Below are 23,523 nucleotides of genomic sequence, written 5' to 3' on the forward strand. Positions count from 1 at the left end.
GGCTGGGAGTTTGACAACCCTCTCCTAGAAACCTGGAGACTGTGAGTTCTATTCCTTCCTTTGGCATAAAGCCAGCTAGATGACCTTGGGCTAGTCTCTTTGTCTCAGCTCTTGGAAGGAGGCAAATGCAAACCACTTGCAAACCAATCTTGCCAAAAGAACTGCAGGGACTTCTCCAGGCAATATCTGAGATTCACATCCCCTTCTCTGCTTTGTTTGAGAGGTGGTCATAGTTTGTAGTAAATGGAGATGTAAATGGGAACATTTCTTGTATCGCTGGGAATCCACTCATAGATGGATCACCATGACTGGTGGGCCCCAGGGAAAGAGCCTTCTTTGTGGCAGCCCCGACTCTCTGGAACCAGCTCCCCCCAGAGATTAGAACTGCCCCTACCCTCCTCGCCTTTCGTAAACTCCTCAAAACCCACCTTTGTCGTCAGGCATGGGGGAATTGAGATATCTCCCCCGGGCCTATACAATTTATGTATGGTATGTTTGTATGTATGTCTGCTTAATAATGGGTTTTGAAAAATATTTTAAATTGTATATTATTAGATTTGTTATGAACTGTTTTATTGTGTTGTGAGCTGCCCCGAGTCTACGGAGAGGGGCGGCATACAAATCTAATTAATAATAATAATAATAATAATAATAATAATAATAATAATAAACGCTAATCAGACCTTATAATATCTGAGACATATAATTCAGTGAATTATGTTTAATCGTTCTGTTTAATCAACTCTCTCACACACAAAATGATGACTCCACCATTGATATGATTGCTCTGTTTTCATTGGCTCACTTACCAGAGGGATTGATTGAAATGAAACAATACCTCTCCTGAAAATATTTGCATATCTAGGACACTACCTGCAGGTTGCAATTAAAAGAGTAGCTTGTAGGCATTTTAAGGCAGCTCTTCCCACTGTTTTGGAGCAGCAGCTCTCAGTTTGGAGCTCTCAGTTTCTGTTGGATGCCATCTCTGGATTAGTTTATTAACTTAATTTTCTCAGGTGTCTCTCCAGAATCTGTTAGCACAGAAAGTGACCTTACTCCACATGGCCAGGCATTTGGAATGTTTCCTGCCAGTAAAAGCCAACTAAAAGACCAATTCTCGAATTCAGCTCACCTGTTTGGAACCCGCACTGCATATCTGACTTCAATACAATTGAGAGAGTCCAGAAATATTTCACAAGAAGAGTCCTCCACTCTTCTGCTGGCAACAAACACCTTTTTCTACCAGATTTGAAATTTTGGGCTTATATAGCTTCGTCAAATGTTGTCCCTTTCGATCTGCTCTAAATGTAGTTCATAAAATCATCTTCCACAATGTTCTACCTGTCAGTGGATAACTTCAGCTTCAACCGCAACAATACACAATAGAATCTAACTTAATGTATACCGCTCCAAAACCCGACTACAGAAAGTACGACTTCAGCATCAGAGTGATCAATTCCTGGAATGCACTACCTGATTTTGTAGTTTCTTCCCCAAACCCCAAAAACTTTAACCTTAGACTGTTTACAGTGGACCTCACCCCATTCCTAAGAGGTTTGTAAGAGGCATGCATAAGCGCACCATTGTGCCTACCATCCCTGTCCTATTGTCCTAATTTACACATATCTACTTTGCTAATGTTTACATTTATACCAATACCTGCTATCTTGTACGTGTTTGCCACAGTTGTTAAGTCAATTGCTGCAGTTGTTAAGTTAGTAACCCAGTTGTTAAGTGAATCTGGCTTTCCCATTGACTTTTATTAGAGTTTGTTGCAGAAAAATCAATTTCCAGAAGCACACAGAGATGACTGATTCAGTTGCATTTACAAACTTCTTTATAAACATAGACACACACACACACACAAACACACACACACACACACAATACCACAAGCAGATTATTTCTTCAAGTAAACACAAGGAGGAGTTAGTTTCATTTCAGCAGAGCAGACATTCACAGAGTGGACAAGACTACAGAAACTCTCTGTAAAATGAAGCCTAATTTTTCAGTTTCAATTCTCTGCATAGACTCAGAAGTGGTTAGCTCCCATTGGCTGACTAAGTTGTTATGTCTATTCATTAGCTAACATTGTTAACAAGGCTCTCCCAGTTCATGAATATCTTAACAACTTTGCATTTCAGAAGGTCGCAGAAAGTGATCATATGACGCTGTAACTGTCATAAATATGAACCTATGTTGTATAGATCTTCTTTCAAAATATTTGTACAACCTTGGTGGTTTTTGTTGTATGTGTGTGCATACATGCACATAACTTAAGACTCACATTGTTCATTTTGAAGAAAGATCAGTTTTACTAAGATAGTCCTGCCACCATGAAATAACTTAATTTTGCTTTTGTACTCTGCATTCGTAAATGCTCAGTTTTCCGCCTGCATTTTAGAAGAAGCCAGAAACAAGCTCCAAATGAAACTTTCTTCATGAATATTCTGAAGGATCTGGGGGACCATCTTATGATTCCCCAGGAATGGAGTGATGGGAGCCATGGTTGGCCAGGATCCTCTAAACCAGTGTTTCCCAACCTTGGCAACTTGAAGATATTTGGATTTCAACTCCCAGAATTCCCCAGCCAGCGAATGCTGGCTGGGGATTTCTGGGAGTTGAAGTCTAAATATCTTCAAGTTGCCACGGTTGGGAAACACTGCTCTAAACCATGTGGAGAAGCCTGTATTTGGACTACTAGCCTTCATCCAAGCCTCTTGCATATTATCTTGAGAAAATTTCTGTCATTAAGGCAATGTAAGCTAATGCTACAGTAGTTCTATGTAGTCATAAACTAATGGCTGCAAAGGGATTTGGTTAGATGAATCATCTAGCATATGCAAAAGATGAAGTTAATGATGAGAATATGTTTTGAATCATGTCAAGGGATTCATGAATCTAGGAGTACGTTGATTTTTTAATATTGTCATGTTAATTATAAGATTTAATATATTGGAAAGCTGGGACCTGCATATTTTCATTATTAAAAAAATGATGTCTATTTCACTGAAATCCTATTACAATTGCCTCTCAGAGAAGACAGAGCACAGTTAATGATGTATTTGATGATATAATATTGAGAAAGATACAAAGCATTTTTTCTATTTTCTTCTTTCTGCCTAGAATCAAGTCAAACACTGTAAGAACTAATCTGATTTTTTGAGATAAGCCTAATAATTTGTTGGTGGTGGTCTTTGTATAATGTTGCTTTGAATTTTTTTTTTAAAAAAATATGTTTTACTATTGTGTTACTAGGTGGCATTATAGTTTCCTCTGCATGCCAGTGTCTGCATCTGTAAATATAAATTGCTAAATGTGCATTCCTGAGTGTTATGTAGGTGAAAGAAATGATTTAAGATTTAATTTGTATATAATAATTTTCAAGATATAATTAAGAAAATTGTGTCTTTATAGAATTTTTTTCCTGGCATATCGGATACCTTTATTGAGTTGGCTTTGTGCTAAAACCGCCGGCTGAAATTACCTCGGAGCCAGGGGAGACGCTGCCGGCAGCTCTTTTGAGCTCCGGACTTCCGGGTTGGCGCGCTGCCTGCTGGGTCCTGGGGGAGGTCCTGGGTCGCACTATTTAAGGGCGATCTGGACAGGACCCCCCCTTGCTCTGGCTCCCTCTTCAGGTGAACACCTGCCCACCCTCCGCTATCAACAGTGTGTCATAAGGAGGTCACCTCAGGGCCGAATAGGAATTTTTTGCGGCCTCCCCTTTAGAGGCGGCCGTTTTTTTGCCTATTCCACACTGACGGGGCAGACTGGATTGGTTAGGGGGTGCGGCACACTTAGTGGTATAGGCCTCCCTTCAAAGGTCATTGGGGTTTGGCAGGTTAGGGGCGGAAATGGGTAATTAGAAGTGACTGCGCATGCTTCTTTTGGGCATCCTTCAAAGGGTGATGGACCGCCTCTCTCCAGGAACTAGAGGTTGGAACAACGTCAGGGATTGGAGAGAGGATGTCCATGGGAATCACCGGATCCAATCTCCCACTGGGATTGGAGGGTGAACTCCTCCCACATGACGTAGGGGCATGGCTTGAATCCAGGTGAAGGTGGTACTTTCACCTGGTTCAGCAAGGAGTTTTGCCCAAAGTTGCCAAGGAAGTTTCTGGTAGGAATTTCTGCCCCGTTAGTTTTGGCCTCTGCAAGTCCTTAGTTCGTTCTGAATTTAAATATTTAAATTGACGTATTTAAATTTATTTAAATTTATGTTAATTTGATAAATGACCCATATTTAATCCACAACATGTCTCAGCATCGTTACTCGGCTTCCGGGGGTAACCTCATATTGTGTATAAAGTTTGGAACATTTGAAAACTGAAGACTATATTGTGTGACTGTATGGTGACTATAATAATCCTACTGTATATTGTGAATTAATCAAACTGTCCAGTCAATCAATCAATCAATCAATCAATCAATCAATCACCATCATAATCTGTCAGAAACACAAAATTAAGTTCTTGTGGTTTAAATAATTTAAATAGTTTAGATGCCTCATATTAAAGACCTACCCAGAAAGAAATGGGAATAGAACCTCTTTTTTACATCTTAAGGCTTATTGGCTGGCCAAGAATATATAAGTACAATTGTCTGCTATATAAAATAAGTACCGCATTCAGAAAGTGTACTTTCTGAAAAGAAGGGGTGGGTTCCTGGATAAGACCGGATCAGCCAAACCGGTAGCGACCCGCTACTGGTAGCGACCCATTATCATGATTACATATTTATTTATTTATTTTTATTTATTCATTTGTCCAATACACAAATACATAGGAAGAAAGATAGACATGTGATAATATAAAAGAGGGTGAAAGTGAACTTAGAGGAGAAGATATATGAAAGAAGAGAATATATATGATAGATGAAAGAAAGGAAAGACAATTGGACAGGGGACAAAAGGCACACCAGCGCACTTATGTACGCCCCTTACTGGCCTCTTAGGAACCTGGAGAGGTCAATCGTGGAGAGTCTAAGGGAGAAATGTTGTGTGTTAGGGGTTGACACAATTGAGTCCGGCAATGAGTTCCACGCTTCGATAACTCGATTGTTGAAATCATATTTTTTACAGTCAAGTTTAGAGCGGTTCGTATTAAGTTTGAATCTGTTGCGTGCTCTTGTGTTATTGCGGTTGAAGCTGAAGTAGTCATTGACTGGTAGGACATTGCAGCATATGATCTTGTGGGCAATACTCAAATCGTGTTTTAGGCGCCGTAGTTCTAGGCTTTCTAGGCCCAGGATTGTTAGTCTATTTTCATAGGATATTCTGTTTCAAGTGGAGGAGGGAAGGGCTCTTCTGGTGAAATATCTTTGGACATTTTCAAGGGTATTGATGTCTGAGATGTGGTATGGGTTCCAGACAGATGAGCAGTAGTCTAGGATGGGTCTGGCAAAAGTTTTGTAGGCTCTTGTTTCAGTCGGTGCCAGTCTGTGGGCACCGCCATCTTTTTCTGGATTTATTTCAGAATTGTTTACTGATTTGAAGTTTTTTCCCCCTCTGCTGCTGCTTGAAAAAAGGCCCTCTTGTCTGCCCCCCCCGGTTTATACTTACCTTTATTCCTTTGCCTGAAGCACAGCTGCTCAGCTGCTCAGCTGTGTTCCAGGCTGATTCAGCTACTGAGCATGTGTGGAAGCATAATTGCCCAAGGGGACGGGCGTGCAACATCACTATGCAAACCAGTGGCGAAGGTAAGTAGAATCCATCTCTATGTAAAGACAAATAAGAGAAAGCAACAGTATAAAAACAACACTGGGAGAAGGAGGGTAAAATTCACGGCTGTTCTCTTTAAGATGGGGACATCAAAATGGCATACCAGACAGCAGAATATTTCACTAAATATTTCTTTTAAAAAGTTGAATACTGAATATGAATAGAGTCGTATAGTTTCTTTTGGCTTAACAGTATCTTTAGAGGTTCTATCAAGTTGGCCTTATGCTAGGCCTGAATCTAGCAGTGCTTCACTTTTCTTCTAAAAAATGCCTCCTACCATTCAATTCGAAAGCCCTTGACAAAATGGGTTCAACTAAAAGTGGCTAAGAAATGAGACTCAGGAACATCCATATACAGTATATTATATCTGTGAGCTTGATTCAATTCCCAGTCACCCGACTCACCAGTCAATTCCAAAACAGTTTCTATGGCCTGCTCACAAGGATTAGTTTGTCCATCTTGGCCAGTGTTTCTCAAGGCCTTCTTAATTCATAACCCTTCTTTTGCAGGGGCATAAAAATGTCACCCTCCCTTCAAACCCACTTCGTTCAATAATGACATTTACCATTTCTACATGAATGAAATCTCATGACCAAAAGCAGAGCAGACAATTTGTAAATGTAGAATAAAGTTCTTTGATCTTCATTAAAAAAAACCCCAATCAAACGTAATTTGCTTACGTTATGGTGACTCTAAACCCTGAGGCTATTTGCTTGCCACAAGCTTTTGAATTCTTCAAAGTGCGGAAGCTGCACACAGTGTAATATAGTGCACTTTCATTGTGACGCCTGTAGTGCTGCTTTATTTTTCTAGCCATAAGCACAGGGGAGAAGAAAGGAAAGAGTGTTGCAAATGTATGGTGATGAAAATAGAATGATGACACATAAAGCCTACTAATTTGTTTAGGATAAGTATTTTACTAAAAAAAACCACTTCAAAGTAATTTGTTGGAAGTTATATTTGGAGCTTAATCAAGTTTTTCATTATGTTTCTGATTGAGGTTTTTGGAACTCCTCTTGGAGATGCTCTGGCAAAGACTAAACACGAGTGATAAAAGGTCCTTCACAAGTTTGTAAATGGGATTTTCAGGCACAACATCTGGGAAACATCACCTGAATTCATCTTGTGGGTGATTTAATTTTTATCTGAGATTATTTTGCAGAGGTTTGTCTTTATCAGCTTCATCAAGACAAGAAAATGAAGATGTATTTTTAATAGCAACTTCTAGTTTGTCTATAAATGCTTTCGTTTTGGGTTCTATATGTTCAACAGTTTAAATAGTAAGCAGCGGTGGGTTGCTCCCAGTTCAGCCCAATTTTGGAAACTGGTAGCAGCAGGAGTGGGAGGCTCCACCCACTACTGTGCAGTAGGCATGTGCAGAAGCATCGCAATGCATGTACAAGCACACATGTGAACCGGTAGCAATGGGCTTTAGAACCCACTACTGCCTGTAAAGTATGCCATCCTTTGGTGAAAGTTATCACTTCCATAATATTTCCAAAAGAGTGACTTCTTCCATCAGCTTATAAAGAATTCAAAGCATTTCCCTTTTGACAACCACTGAAACTCAATGAAGAATTGAGGAACTCTGTGTCTGATCTCAAATATTTAGAGGTTCTCAAATTTCCTCAAGTTTTTTATACTAATTTACTTTCCTAATTACAATTTTGAAGTCTTCTTCTACACCAATGAGCAGAATTTTGGAAACTAACGTTTTGTAGTGAGTGATGCTGTAGCTCCCAAAAAGAGATGAGTTTTCTATTAAATAGAAAATGCATGTATGTATATAGATTTTCACGGGTGCAGATATGAAAGTCTTGGCATATTCAGGTTTCTTCCCATGTAAGTTTCAGAGATTCCTGGCAACGTTTCAATGAGGTCCCACTCGTCATCTTCAGGCTGGTGCCTTTGGCTTTCTGCTAGGGCGAGCAAAGCATGGTCTGAGCTGCCTTCCCTCTATAAATACTGGTGTGTGGATGTGGAGTGCTGGCTCAGTTACTGCAAACGGTGTTGAAACTTCCTGGTTAGTTGGTGGGGTAACACTTTGAGTAATTGATGCAGTTGATATACAGTAGAACCCCGACTTACGAGACTAATTGGTTCCGGAAGGAGGCTCGTAAGTCGGAACGCTCGTATGACGAAACATTGTTTCCCATAGGAAACAATGTAAAGTCAATTAATCCGTGCAACAACAAAAAAAACCGCTGCCGCCGAACGCGGAAGTTAGCGTTCGGCTTCAGGAGACAGCTGCGAAGCGGCGCGGGTGTTTTAAAACATCGCAGCCGGCCTGGGGGGCTCGGGGGCTTGCCCCCGAGCCCCCCAGGCCAGCTGCGATGTTTTAAAACACGCGCGTCGCTTCACAGCTGTCTCCTGAAGCCGAACGCTAACTTCCGCGTTCGGCTTCAGGAGACAGCTGCGAAGCGGCGTGCGGGATACAAGCGCCAAGGAGCTGTCTCCTGAAGCCAAACGCGGAAGTTAGCGTTCGGCTTCAGGAGACAGCTCCTTGGCGCTCGTATCCCGAATGTGAGCTCGGGAGGCGAGCAAAAATGTCGCTCCCCTCCCAGCTCTTATCTCGAGTAGCTCATAAGTAGAGCTGCTCGTATGTCGAGGTTCCACTGTATTCTGATTAGTTGATGTTTGTGGATTAGAAGTGATATCCTGAGTAGTTGGAGCCTGCAGACTAGTCTGATGTTTTGTAATGTATGTCTGTGGTGTAACATCCTGGGTTTTGGTTTGGTTGCGGGTTTGTGGTCTGGTCATGTGTTTATGGTGTATGTCAGTTTGCTTTGTGTGTATGTCAGAGGGTGTGTGTGCATCAGTTGGAGGTGCAGTTTGGTCCCAAACGCACACTCACCCTGAAGACCAAATACAACCACCACCCAGAAGCCTAACCACAGGAGAGCCCACTTTATGGAAGCAAAAATTGGATTTTAGCTGAAGATGATAATATTGTATTGATGCTTTTGAGTGTTAGTATTAGACCACTGATACCATTCTGAATAAAATCCTTTTGTATACCTTTAAGTCTTTTCAATCCACTATTTTATGGCAAAATAGATATGCAAAATATGTTTTATCCAAGTAAAGTAACTTACGGCTACTGATTATAATAGCTGTAATCACTTAAACTTTAAACTTTGGTCTTTGTCCCATGAAGTGGAAGACCACAGTATAGTGGTTGAAATTATAGTACAGCCTATCTTTAGAAAATTAAATATTTTTTTAAAAAACACTTATTTTGTCAAGTTTTTTGTTTGCATTACAATCTATATTATTATCACAAAAAGCTTGTCAAAAATCCTTTAACAATGTCAATCTCCAGTTAAAGGAGGTCTGAAAAATTCAGAAGGAAAGCTTAATAAAAATAGATCTTTATCAAGTGAACATATAGAATAGAGGTTTTTTTCTCTCCTTTAAAAGACACAAAACTTAAATGTAATCTGTTGATAATAGCAAACTGCTAGAGACCCATATGGCTATCCCCACCCTCAAATTTTCTTCCCCCCCCCCCATTGTGTTCTTAACTTTCCTCCATAGCAGGGGGAACAGAGGGGAAAAGATAGATTATTCCTGTTTGAATAGATCACTAAGAGAAGGCATTTGAAATGTTAATTCCTTGGGTGGTTTGGCATATAAAGAAAAAGTATGCCAGTTCAATACTTTTAAGTTGTTACTTTGTCTCTTTCCTTTAACGTTCTATTTCTGTAATATGTGGCAGTTTTTCTTCCTTACTTTTCTAGAAATCTTTGTCCATTGAAAGTGTTACCATTTCAAAGACATTCATCACAGACAAAGATTGAAGGAACAGAGGCCAAACCAGGGCCAATATTTCCAATGAGCTTTTTCTGAACTATATGGAATTTATTTATCACAGTCTAGCTTTAAAATAGAATAAAGGCATCTCCCACTATCTGTAATCTTTTCAATATTGATTATATACTGATTTTCCTGTGTTGCTTAGATATTTCCATAGATCTGATAAAAAGCCACTTATGTGATGGCAATATAATTTTGCTGCCTGTAGGAATGACCTTCAGGAGAAAGAGCCACAAATCAGACCAGGGGTCCCCAAACCTTTGAACCTCAGGGACCACCAAAGTCATAATTTTAAATCCAGTTGGGCATGGAAGTTAGGTGACCGGATGGCTGTTGCCAACTTGTAAAGTGTGGTGAAATTCACTTAACGATGTGCTCTTGCTTAGCAATCAAAATTTCGGACTCAACTGTGGTCATAAGCCTTCCTTCCTCCCTCCCTCCCTCCCTCTCTCTCTGCCAAGATTTCTCCATGGACCACCAGTGATCAGCGGACCACTGATTAGTGATCTGTGAATTAGACAACCATTATGCAAAAGAATGTCAGCCCATAGGAGGAAAAGCAATTTGGAAAGCATTTCAGAAGGGACCTCTTCTGGTTTCTTCAAAGTACAAGTAAGGGGAGAAATACTTTCAGTCATGCAAGTTTCTGTTATTGTAGAGCAATGACTCATAGTTTGGGCTTCTAGTCTCAGCTACCTCAAAGCCCCGTCCCACCCCTATCACATCCATAATAATAGTAGGTAGCTCTAAATGGCTGTAAGAATTGGATACTCAGGAAGGTGGGACATTGATGAGTTGATGCTTTTGAATTGAGATGCTGGAGAAAACTCTTGAGAGTTCCTTGAACTGCAAGGAGATCAAATCAGTCAATCCTAAGGGGGAAAATATCCTGACTGTTCTTTAGAAGGACTGATGCTGAAGCTGAACCTCAAATACTTTGGCCACAAAATGAGAAGAGAAGACTCATTGGAAAAGACCCTGATATTGGAAACAATTAAGGGCAAAAGGAGATGGGGACAGCAGAAGATGGGATAGTTGGATAGTGTCATTGATGCAATGAATATGAATTTGGGCAAAATCCAGGAAATAGTGGACGACAGGGCATTGGAGTGTTATGGTCCATGGACTCGTGAAGAGTCAGATATGACTTAATGACTGAATAACAAAAAATAATACTTCATAAGCCAGATAATTATTATTTTTTAAATTATAAATGAATATGCTGCATGAAACAATTAGCTTGCAATCTAGCAGGTGTAAATATTAAGTTCTGATACCAAAACAACTCATATATAAAGCACAATGCTTTATCTTGTCTTGTATGTATATATGTATATATGTTGTTACCCCCCCCCTGTTTTCTCACTCTTCTTCTCCCTTTTCTTTTCTATGGATGCCTATGCATAAATAATTATGTAATTTTATGCACTTTTTAAATGTTGTATTGTTACATTGTTTATATCCATTCTTTTTTAATGTAAATAATCAATAAAGTTTTTTTTTTAAAAAAGCCAGATAATTCTTGAAAAATCTGCATATTCCTTATACTCTTGCCAAGGATTGTGTGAAATTTCAGGGGAGAAAACCTAGGATATCTTGAGATGTCTTAAAAGTTTCAATTAATTCACTTATTTTTAAAAATCAGGTGCCCATGGCATTACATGAAATTGAAACTGAATCTGAAATCCTACCATTCCCTATCATATTTTCTATTCCTTTGTAATTTATAGATCAAAGTGAAAATAAATTATCATAAATTGTTTAATTATAATAAAATTGTTATATTAATGGAAGAAAACTTCTGAAAACCATAGCCCTATTCACTATTATTATGCATTCCATATGTTTTTGTATCCCATATTTATCTATGCTGGTAATGCAAATTGCCTGAAGAATTAAATGTTATGCTTTTCAGTGGGAGTTGACCTGTTCCTTCCTCACTGGACTGTCATGTTGATTGAAGTATAATTATCCACTGGTTTTTATACAGTATATGTCTGAATTTTACAAATAACTTCATTTTTTAAACCAATTCACTAAAGTGTTCTAAAACATTAATAAATAAAGGAATGTGTACAATATACATTTACAGCTAGGCATTTTGTAAGAAAATGCACTAAAATGTGTTTATGAATGTCACATTTATTCTGGAAACAGGATGGAGAATCTGATTGATGAATAAGCATGCAGTATCCAATATTGAATTGATCATACAATCTATCTCTAAAGACAGATGGCATCTTATTGAATTAGAAACTAGACTGAACCTGTTTGAACTGTGGATGTGCGGACATCATCCCCAGATAGCCAGATAAGAAAGTATAGCCTCAAAACGTCAATTCATTAATCAGCTTGGCTAATTCATTAACGGTAGGTTAAAAGCCATCGGTTTTTAATCAGCAATTTTTAATTGGAACTGTTCCCCCTTCTTGTTTTATTTTAAGGGTGCCCCGAGTTTCTGTTATTGTTAAGACATCTCATTTCACCATTCAATTAAACAGATGTCCAGGTTCACATTTTCACAGAGACCACCAAAGGAGCTAGGTAGGGAGGCTTCTTTTCTTAGAAAATAGCAGTTTTAGGCTATCCAGATGAGCAGGCTGGCTTCTGAGTAAGAAGAAGGGCAGAACCTCTTTTAACAACTCAAACTGAATTTCATATGATGATTCATATGAGTAGCCAAGAATGAGTAATGAGTCCTTAGGGAGTTGGGTGGCATACAAATGGAACTAACTAAATAATAAATAAATACAATCTTCTCTTATTTTGTTTGATGTAGTGGTAAGATCTTGAACAAGAAGTTTAGGATTTCCTGAAAATATAGGGGAAAGTCACAAGTAATGAATTGAATTCTTGTCAGAGGTGGATTAGATTCAAAAATTAAATGGGCTTCATTAACTTGAATACATAAAACCAAGATAACTAATTCATTGTTCAATATTTTCACATAGGCATTCTCTTAAAAGAACGCTTATGTAAAATATGACCAAGAGTTGGAGAAACTCCCCAATAAGAAAAAGTTTAGAGCTTTTTTATTTAGGAAACCCCCCCCCCCAACTGAGGATCTGAAAGAGAAAATTAATTATGCATGGTATCAAGAAAGTGGTTCAAGATAAAAGGAAGCAGTTTATCTTGCAGTTAATTTACAGAATCCAGCACTTTACAGTACTGTGATCACAGTCAACTTGGCCAACTTTTAAGATTAATTAAACTAATTTGTAGAGATAAGAATTCAATGGTTTCTAGTCATGATAGTTATATTGCCCAGGCATAGGGGGACTTCTGAAAATCCAATAATCACTAGGTAACAAGGACATAAGGAAAATTCTCTTTGCTGTTGTCAGCCCTATAAAATTTAATTTAATTTAATTTAATTTAATTTAATTTAATTTAATTTAATTTAATTTAATTTAATTTAATTTAATTTAATTTAATTTAATTTAATTTAATTTAATTTAATTTAATTTAATTTAATTTAATTTAATTTAATTTAATTTAATTTAATTTAATTTAATTTAATTTAATTTAATTTAATTTAATTTAATTTAATTTAATTTAATTTAATTTAATTTAATTTAATTTAATTTAATTTAATTTAATTTAATTTAATTTAATTTAATTTAATTTAATTTAATTTAATTTAATTTAATTTAATTTAATTTAATTTAATTTAATTTAATTTAATTTAATTTAATTTAATTTAATTTAATTTAATTTAATTTAATTTAATTTAATTTAATTTAATTTAATTTAATTTAATTTAATTTAATTTAATTTAATTTAATTTAATTTAATTTAATTTAATTTAATTTAATTTAATTTAATTTAATTTAATTTAATTTAATTTAATTTAATTTAATTTAATTTAATTTAATTTAATTTAATTTAATTTAATTTAATTTAATTTAATTTAATTTAATTTAATTTAATTTAATTTAATTTAATTTAATTTAATTTAATTTAATTTAATTTAATTTAATTTAATTTAATTTAATTTAATTTAATTTAATTTAATTTAATTTAATTTAATTTAATTTAATTTAATTTAATTTAATTTAATTTAATTTAATTTAATTTAATTTAATTTAATTTAATTTAATTTAATTTAATTTAATTTAATTTAATTTAATTTAATTTAATTTAATTTAATTTAATTTAATTTAATTTAATTTAATTTAATTTAATTTAATTTAATTTAATTTAATTTAATTTAATTTAATTTAATTTAATTTAATTTAATTTAATTTAATTTAATTTAATTTAATTTAATTTAATTTAATTTAATTTAATTTAATTTAATTTAATTTAATTTAATTTAATTTAATTTAATTTAATTTAATTTAATTTAATTTAATTTAATTTAATTTAATTTAATTTAATTTAATTTAATTTAATTTAATTTAATTTAATTTAATTTAATTTAATTTAATTTAATTTAATTTAATTTAATTTAATTTAATTTAATTTAATTTAATTTAATTTAATTTAATTTAATTTAATTTAATTCTATCCAATCCCAATAAACAAGTCAAATAATTAGTAATAAGAACAATAAAACCCATTATAAACCCTAATGAACTATCCAATTGAACCCACATACATACAGAAGCAGTTGCAAATTGGACCTGATAAGATGTTACATTCACGGCCCCCGGGCCTGCCAACAAAGCCAGGTTTTCACAGCATTTCAGAAGGATAGTAGGGTGGGAGCAGTATGGACATTGGGGGGTAGTTGGTTCCATAACATCAGGGCAGCCACAGCAAAGGTTCTCCTCCATTGACCCATCAATCTGCATTGTTTAGCCAATGAGAGCTGGAGGAGGTCAACTCCCTGTGATCTGATTGGTCTCTGGGAGGTATATGGCAGGAGACGGTCTTGTGGATAGGCTAGTCCTAAGCCATGCAGGGCTTTATAGGTAATAACTAATACCTTGAATTGTGACCATAGACCAATTGGTAGCCAGTGCTGAGCACAGAGCATTGGTATTATATGGGTGCATCGAGGAACACTCATGACAGCTCAGATAGTCTAGAATGCGGCTATTTCAGTTGGGTTTCAAGGAGGGATTTAATACTGACATAGTCTTGGTGATGCTTCTTGATGACTTGCTGCATCCACTTTCATGGAGGTGCCGCACTCATTCTTGATCACTTAGTGGCTTTTGTGGCTATCATTACCCATGATACCCTTCTGCATTGTCTTGGAGTCACTGTTTTATGATGATTCTGTTCCTTTTTCCAGGGATAATTCCAGTAGATCTTAGTTAGGAAGAAGAGTCTTACTGCCTCGCCTCTCCTTTTTGATTTTCAAAGTGGACTTCAATTCCCAGAATTCTCCAGTCAGCTGATCTATGTGAGACCCCTGAGTGAGGTCATCCACTAGTTTGGAGCTTGATATAATCAGTATGTTGATGTAACCCACTATATGTTTCAACCGGAGCTGGCCAAGTGAGGCTTTCAAGCAGGGGTGGGCTGCTGCCCGGATGGGGGGAATGCAGTGGGGTAGCAAAAATGGAGCTCCACCCTGGAGCATCCAATTTGCACTGAAAGATGTTGAAAGAAAATGCAGGGCATCCTGCATAAGCCATACCCACAGTGTGTTAGTAAAAATTTTGGTAGCCTTTCACTGCTTTCAAGGTTCTTATCTGAATGCCTGGAAGCTTTGAGGCATTGTCTGTCTGAACCAATCCTGCCAAAATCAAGTGCTGAGGTTCTTTGAGGGAACCAGATTTCGGGATATTCCATCAGTGACCTTGGATGGGATAGAACCTCCACTTTCAAGGTGGGTCCAAAATATGGGGATCTTCCTGAACTCTTGTTTGAAGAACAGCTAGTAGATGTGGCAGGAAGGCTTTTGCCCAATTTCATCTGGTGTGCTAATTGCTCCTTGTCCCAGATGGGAGAGGGGAACTTGAGACTTTTATTCTTAACCTAGTCACCTTCTGGTTTGATTATTGCAACATACTGTATATTTGAGCAGTACTTGGCACATCTTGGAAGGCCCATGTAACACCTGTGATTTGCAAGCTGCACTGGTTGTCAGTTTGCTTCTGGGTATGATTCAAAGTGTTGGCCATTATCTATAAAGTCCTACATGGCATAGTGCTGGTTACTAGAGAGACCATCTGTCACCCATAGTATCTGCCTGCCTAATTCGATCCATCTGGTTTGGGTGTACTCCAGATTCCTTTTATTAAACCATGTCATCTTTTCAGGCCCCTGTAGTAGTACATACTCTTTGGAATGAGGCTGCCCCTAAGATCTGGATGACAGCCCCCACCCCCACGTTTAGAAAGAGTTCTTTGCCCAGGTTCCTACAAGGGAGGGTGAGAACCTGAATTCATTGTGCTTGCCAACTTTCATCTTTTATCAATTTCATTGTAATGACTTTTTGTTTGATTATTATGGGCCATCGCGTTGTTGAAAGTTAAGCGGCATACAAATTTAATTCATCATCTCCATCTCCAGTACACCTGAATTGCTGGCAATTTTCTAATAAGCACCTGTTGGGAAATTGGTTGTGAGAAAATAATGCTGGTTTAGCTTTCCTTCATAGGAGTGATCTTCAAAACAGAGGTCTAATGAGGTCCGCAGGGTTTATTCCAGGTAAGTATGTGTAGGATGGCAATATTAAATAAGTACTGATTTCATATTTCGTGCATGTTTTTTCTCCCCTGGTGGTTGTTTTTGTATCATACTTTTTTTTGGACTATGAGGCATCATAATGAAGTTATGAGTTGGTCTAGACATTGTTACTACTAATATCCCCACAATAAATTCCCTATCTGTTTCACGGTGGGAAATCTGAGGCTGAACAAAGATCAAGCAATGATTTTATCAAGATGCAAAATCTACAGTCTCAGTTTTCCTCCCTGTTGATTCATCGATGTGCAAACAAGCTGGAAGTGCATCCTCAGTAGATCACTGCCACTTTTAATTTTTTTTTCCTTGTGGCATCTCCAAAACTCAGATTTGCAATTTCTGTTTCTCTTATAAAACCAAAGCATATGTTTAATTAATCCATTAAACTAATGTCTACTTTGTCTGCCAATATCTATACTGTACAATGTCCTTTCCTGAGATGTTTGCTTCACAACTTTTATATGGAGCTGCTTTTGAATAAATGAATACTAATACTTTAAATGTTTTATGCTACTTCTTTAATGTGTGTTCTATATTTTATTGGTTTTTTAAAAACCTTAAAAATTGCTTTAAGGAAGCTTTCCCTAAAAGCTTCTGTAATTTAAAAAAGAAACACACACACACACACACAGACACACATACTCTTCTACATCAAGAAAACCCATTGTAAAATAAGCATAATCCAGTACAATACATCAACTGAATAAAAAGAAACAGAACAATCAGAATAAAAGTGAAACACATTGGCTCCACTTGAATCTAATACTAGTGGCATTGTTTAAAATTCATGTTTTTCCTTTTTGTTATATTGTTATAAATCTTAGTGCATTTTTAAACAATAACGTTTTATTATTGAAATAAAATGTTCAGAATAGAAAAGAGGAGGAAAAAAAATCCCCCAATGTTAATTACAATTTAGGACGACAATATTACAAGCATTTTTTTTTTTTTTGCATCCAAAGTTGATTATAACAATGAAAAAGATCAGCTACAGCTCCTGTCAAAATAATTGTTATATACTAGAGATTTTGATGTTAAATTGTTTATTTATTAAAGCCTCCCTTATATATATATTTTTTATTAAATACACGTGACCAATGTTTTATTAACAATGGTTTATTATTTACAATACATTATCTTATAATGGCAAGGCTTCCATATCCCGCAGGATGGGTTTCTTGGTCAAGAAGGAAATTAGTAGCCTGCAAACTGTTTCCTTGCCCTTCAGAGTCATTTGCATTTGCTATGTTATCTCAACCCCATCATTATGTTGCTTAAGCCGTCAGAGTACTGAATGACAATAAACTAAAAGATCTTTCAGTAGTTTGATGGCATCTAGATTCCAGCCCTTGGCCAAGCCATGGGTTCTACGTGCTGTCAGTGAATCAGAAAGCCAAGCAGCTTTGCCGCCGGAAGATAATATCAGATTTGAAGACAAGGGCCAAAGCAAGAGCTATCTCAACTATACCAGTGACTCTCTTGAAATATTTATCTGGGGGCTCACCAAATTGCTGTTAACGGATGGTCATTTCCTTTTCAAAAGCCACAAGGCTATTTTTTTTTTCAGAGGGCCCTTCTTTATCCAAATGTTTGCCAAAGGGCATCCTCTCTGAACTTTAAAGCTTCTGCTTTGGATTCCCAGGCTGATTTTTCTTCATGATTCATGAGGTTGCTTTCCTCCAAAGATGTGTGACAAGAGGGATTAGATCAGCATCCAAGGATGACTCAGGCTCGCTTTATTGCTTACTAAATATAGGCCTGGTGGTTTGGCCTACTCCAGTTTCTTCTCAATTTATCTTTCCCCCCCAACACACCTTTTAATCCAGCAGACACACAGAAAGAGGTTGAGAACCAATAGGTGTGTGCATATGTATTTGAGAACCAAAAAGCAAAGATCGGTGAGTTCAGGGAAAGGGAAAGGGCGTGGGAGACAGAGGCTAAGGGAGAGGTGAATAGCCCAGATCAGATAATGAGTAACAGGAAATTTGAGTTGGTGGATAGTTGCAAAGGTAGCTGTTATCAACAGGTGGCTCTTGAGAAAAGTTTTAACTGCACCAGATGAATCAACAGCACACCATACAAATGAGGCAGCACTAAAAAATGTGAAACCGGGAGAATATTTTCTCACATATTTGAAATGGAGGATAACATGTTTTTTCAGGGGCTACCGCAAATACAATTCAAGGGCAAGTCAACCCAAATTTATATTTACGATCCCATAAAATCCCATTCTGAGCTATATCTTGGGAAATCAAGAGAAGCCTGGCACCCCACCCTTATTCCCTGCTCGCCAAAGATGCCAGTGTTTTGAGAAACTAATTATATTAAAGAAGTTTATTCATCTAGATTGATGCCCTGTTCTCTTTTTATCTGCCACTGATTTCCTTGGCAGGATCTCTTCAGGCTTTCCTACCTTACAAAGTGTTCTGTCTGGGTCACTCCAGAAGCCAATACCAACCCAAAAAGAGAAGCCAGACACACTGGTAAAAGGCAAAGGCAGTTTTATAAAATTCAAGAAAAACACAGGTAACAGAAAATGTCCTTACAAAAAGGAAAATGCTGTATCTTCAGATATATCCACGAAGGCCAAAAGTCCATGCAGCAATACAGAATTCTTGCTGCCAAGCCAAGGCTGTAGATAGCAGACCTACACCTCCCACGGATCTTCCAATGCTGCTGGGCCACAAGCCAGGAACAGAGACGCCGAGAAACAAGACAGGATAACGCCAGGCCAAGCTGATAACACTCCACATGGCTTCAAGGGCTTGCCTGCCTTTTAAACCCTGCTGATGAGGACCACACCCAAACCCAGCTGTTTCTAATTCAATGGTGATAATATTTCTTTAACTGCTCCTTTCATTAGATTAGATTAGATTAGATTTATTGGATTTATATGCCGCCCCTCTCCGCAAACTCGGGGCAACTCACAACAATAATAAAAAACAGCACAGTACATAATACCAAATCCAATGCCCACCAATCTAATTACAATTTAAAATTAGTAATCTCATTGCTCTGAACGTCTCTGTCTCTTGTCAATGACAGCTTGTGCGTCATCACCTAATGACTCCAAGCTACTGGCTGGGGAGAGCCCCCCCCCGGGGCTCTCATGCTGTTCTCCTTCATCCCATTCCTGATTTTCCTCTCCCCGGTCCGACTGTTCAGCCCCCTCCTCTGCGCTGTCATCCTCCTCCTCGGCTGTGTCCAGCAGAGACACAGCCGGTCCCTGAGCAGCCTCAGGCTGAACCACAACACAAAGGAATGAAGTTAAAAGAATCAATGGATGACAGACTGATTAGGTAGGGTATCCAAAATCTGTGGCCGCAAGGCAACCTATAGCCCCCTGAAAAAATCAGTGGTGCTGGCTCCCCAAATCATCCCCAAAATGAGATTTTTAATGGGCCCTAAAAGGAAGATGATTAAGCCAAGAGAAGTAATGAAGTGAACTCAAATTAACATCTACTTTAAATGATCAATGGAGCAGGAGAGGACAGATGGGAGGAATATTTCAGCATATTTCTGGACACCTGGATGCTCAATGTGTCAGTCATCTACAGCTCCTCCCCTTCAAAGGCCTTTAGTAATTCTGATTTTAAAAAATAGTTTGCTTGAGGAGACTTTAGGGAATGTCTTCTCAAACATCACATAATGTTCAGGAAGGTCCTAGTGTTGTTTTATTGACCTCTTTCCCCAAGTTTTATAACATGAGTGGCAGAAGAAATTCATTCAATTTTTTATTGTTACTTTCAAGTGGAAAAATATTGCCTTTTTTGGTCAGTGTGAATATTAGTGTTGCCTAAAAATTAACTTGTCAGTGTTAAGATTTTTTTCATTCATGATCCCTGCTGTTCTGTTTGAAAAAACTCCCTAATCTTATGTTCCCGGGTCTATTTGACCCGGACTGCAAATTGATCATTTTAGGTACTTATATTTGGTCTTTTTGAAAGCTTTTATCACCTGGAAACAAGTTTGAACATTTCTGCACATAATGGAATGAAAATTGAACTGAAAAAAATAATCCTTATTGGTTTATTTTGCACATAAATGTGCCCCCCCCGTGTTTGTGAATTTATTTTAGGTTTATTGATAATTTTGCCTGCAAAATGCATTCTATTTTACTAAAGTTGGTGTGGGATTGGTAGCTTGAAAAATATTGTTTTGATGATCAGCAATGTTAAATTGAGTAAATGAATGCATAAGATATTAAAAATATTTCGGATTTGAAGCCTGCGTAAATATAAAGTGAAAATGTTTGCAAGCAGCCAAGGGGGGGGGAGGACTTATTTATGATTGTAAACAACCAATAAGAAACATTTCTTTCAGTTCATTTATATTTTTCTTATATTCAGAAATGTTCAAACTACCAATCCCACACCAACTTTAGTAAAATTGAACACATTTTGCAAGCAAAACTATCCATAAATTGAAAAATATTTCACAAAAACGAGGGGGGCACGCATTCTATCAGCAAAATAAACCAATAAGAATTACTTTTTTTCATTTAAATTTTCATATCATTGTGTGCAGAAATGTTCAGACTACTTTCCAAGTGAAAAAAGTATTCAAATTGACCAAACATAAGCACTTCAAATGAAGAGTTTTCGGTCCGGGTCAGGGTGACCCGGGAACACAACAAGTGTGACTTTTTGTTTTTCAGCAAGAAAGAAACCCCCCACCCCCCCAAAAAAAATTCTCATAGAGAGAACCCCTGAAATGATGAAAAGTCATGAAATTTCAAGTTTCAGATATGCAGGGAATTTTTTTTTACAGGGACTCAAACTTGGCTTCGGGTCACATACGACCCGAACTGAACAGCAGGGTTTTAACTAGATAACTTCCATCAATAAAAATGTTTATATAATGTTGAATATTAGATGCATACATTTTTATATGTCCCCCCAACACCATAAATGCATCCTTATACTCCAGAGTAAGATACTATTTTTGTGCTTTTGTTTTAATTTGTTCTTATTTTCAAAGGGTTTTATAATAAAACCCAAGAAAAAAAATAAACATGTGGAAGGGCTTATTATTATTTATTAAATTTATTTGCCACCTATCTTCCCACCAGGAGACTGGGATCTTTTCTTGGGGATCAGTCAGGGACTAACAAGAGAGGCTTGAAAAACCAGGAGATATCACTTTTGATTTAGTCAATTAGTCAGGAAAAATGCAATCTCACAAATTTGCTTGGTCCCTCTATTGCTTTTAGATGTTGACATTAATGGCTAGGTTGCTGTATTGTGCTACTATGATGAAACTTTTATTGACTGGACCATTTAGCTTTCGATGCAATGGTCCAAATTTCTGCCTGGCTATTTCCTGAAACAATAGGTCATTCTGCTATATCCAAAGTAGTATGGACAAGGCAGTTACATCGATGTTGTGTTGATTTTATTTTAATTTTACAGCCTCTACAGGTTATTTATACCATTTGTGTAATGATGTATATTATGCAAATGACGTACAGCACTGCAGTGATATGCATCGGTATTTGATGGACTTTAGGGGGAATAGATACTCCCTCCCCTGATTTCCATTAAAATAAAGTTTCACTGAATGCACATTTCAAGACACTGCTTAGCACCACTTATTTTTAGGAACTCAGAATAATATGCTCCATTTCTGTGCCAATATGGAAGCTTCCTGACTATTAATAGTTGCATACATTTTTCTATATGTAGTCAAAAGCTGTCATGACACATAAATTGAGTAATATATCATACTAAACACAATGAATCACAATGTAAAGGTGTCTCCCTGCAAACATTTTAAAAATATACAACAACTAAAAAAAAGCTATTATCAAGTTATTATCTATTATATTTCTATTCATAGTGCCATCATTTGCAATTATTGGTGCAATTCTATTCCTGTCATTGTTGCTGCTGCTATGGTTGTTATGTTATTATGATTTTTTGCAGAATGTGAGTTGTTTCCAAAACAGAAAGAATGCAGGAAAAAAAGAAGGGGAAGTGTCTTCAGGTAGCATTTTCTCCTAGAAATATTTTGGAATACAAAATGGAAAGAACTGAATGCAAAAACATCTGGATGTTATCAGGTGTCTCAGTTGTAAAGCCGACCATCCTGAATGTGATCCTGTGACCCCAAGACAGATGACACAAACATTTATAACATCTGGTGGTGTTATACAATGGCCATGAAACAGGTAAAACACCTGTTTCATGGCAGTTGTAACTTTGAATGGTCGTAAAAAATCCAGTTGTAAGTTGAGAACTACCTGTTCTTGAATTGAACTGAACTGAACTGAATTGAATGAATGATGTGGTCCTTGCTCTCATCCTTTACATAATGAATGTCATGGAGTGAAGCATTCTCAGGCAGCACACAATCAACAATAATTCCAAATGCTTTGTTCTTAACAGGCCATATCAATATTACTAAGTTTCCACTTTTTCAAAAGACTCTTCCCTAAGATATTCCACAACTAGATTCTATGACCAACTGGACAGTGTTTATGTTCATCTGTTTTGAAAGAAGTGATGTGCCGGTGCCTGGAGGTTGTTGGGGCCTGGATGGGTGTCAACAGATTCAAGCTCAACCCGGATAAGACGGAGTGGCTGTGGGTTTTGCCTCCCAAGGACAATCCCATCTGTCCGTCCATTACCCTGGGGGGGGGAATTACTGACCCCCTCAGAGAGGGGCGTCCTCCTCGATCCACAGCTCACATTAGAGAACCATCTTTCAGCTGTGGCGAGGGGGGCGTTTGCCCAGGTCCGCCTGGTGCACCAGTTGCGGCCCTATCTGGACCGGGACTCATTGCTCACAGTCACTCATGCCCTCATCACCTCGAGGTTCGACTACTGTAATGCTCTCTACATGGGGCTACCTTTGAAAAGTGTTCGGAAACTTCAGATCGTGCAGAATGCAGCTGCGAGAGCAGTCATGGGCCTACCCAGGTATGCCCATGTTTCACCATCACTCCGCAGTCTGCATTGGCTGCCGATCAGTTTCCGGTCACAATTCAAAGTGTTGGTTATGACCTTTAAAGCCCTTCATGGCACTGGACCAGAATATCTCCGAGACCGCCTTCTGTCGCACGAATCCCAGCGACCGATTATGTCCCACAGAGTGGGCCTCCTCCGGGTCCCGTCAACTAAACAATGTCGGTTGGCGGGCCCCAGGGGGAGAGCCTTCTCTGTGGCGGCACCGACTCTCTGGAACCAACTCCCCCCGGAGATCAGAACTGCCCCTACTCTTCCTGCCTTCCGTAAACTCCTCAAAACCCACCTTTGCCGTCAGGCATGGGGAAACTAAGCATCTTCCCCTGGGCACGTTGAATTTATATATGGTATGCTTGTGTGTGTGTATGTTAGTATAGGGGT

Source organism: Erythrolamprus reginae, chromosome 1, assembly GCF_031021105.1.
Source record: "Erythrolamprus reginae isolate rEryReg1 chromosome 1, rEryReg1.hap1, whole genome shotgun sequence".
Taxonomy (NCBI): domain Eukaryota; kingdom Metazoa; phylum Chordata; class Lepidosauria; order Squamata; family Dipsadidae; genus Erythrolamprus; species Erythrolamprus reginae.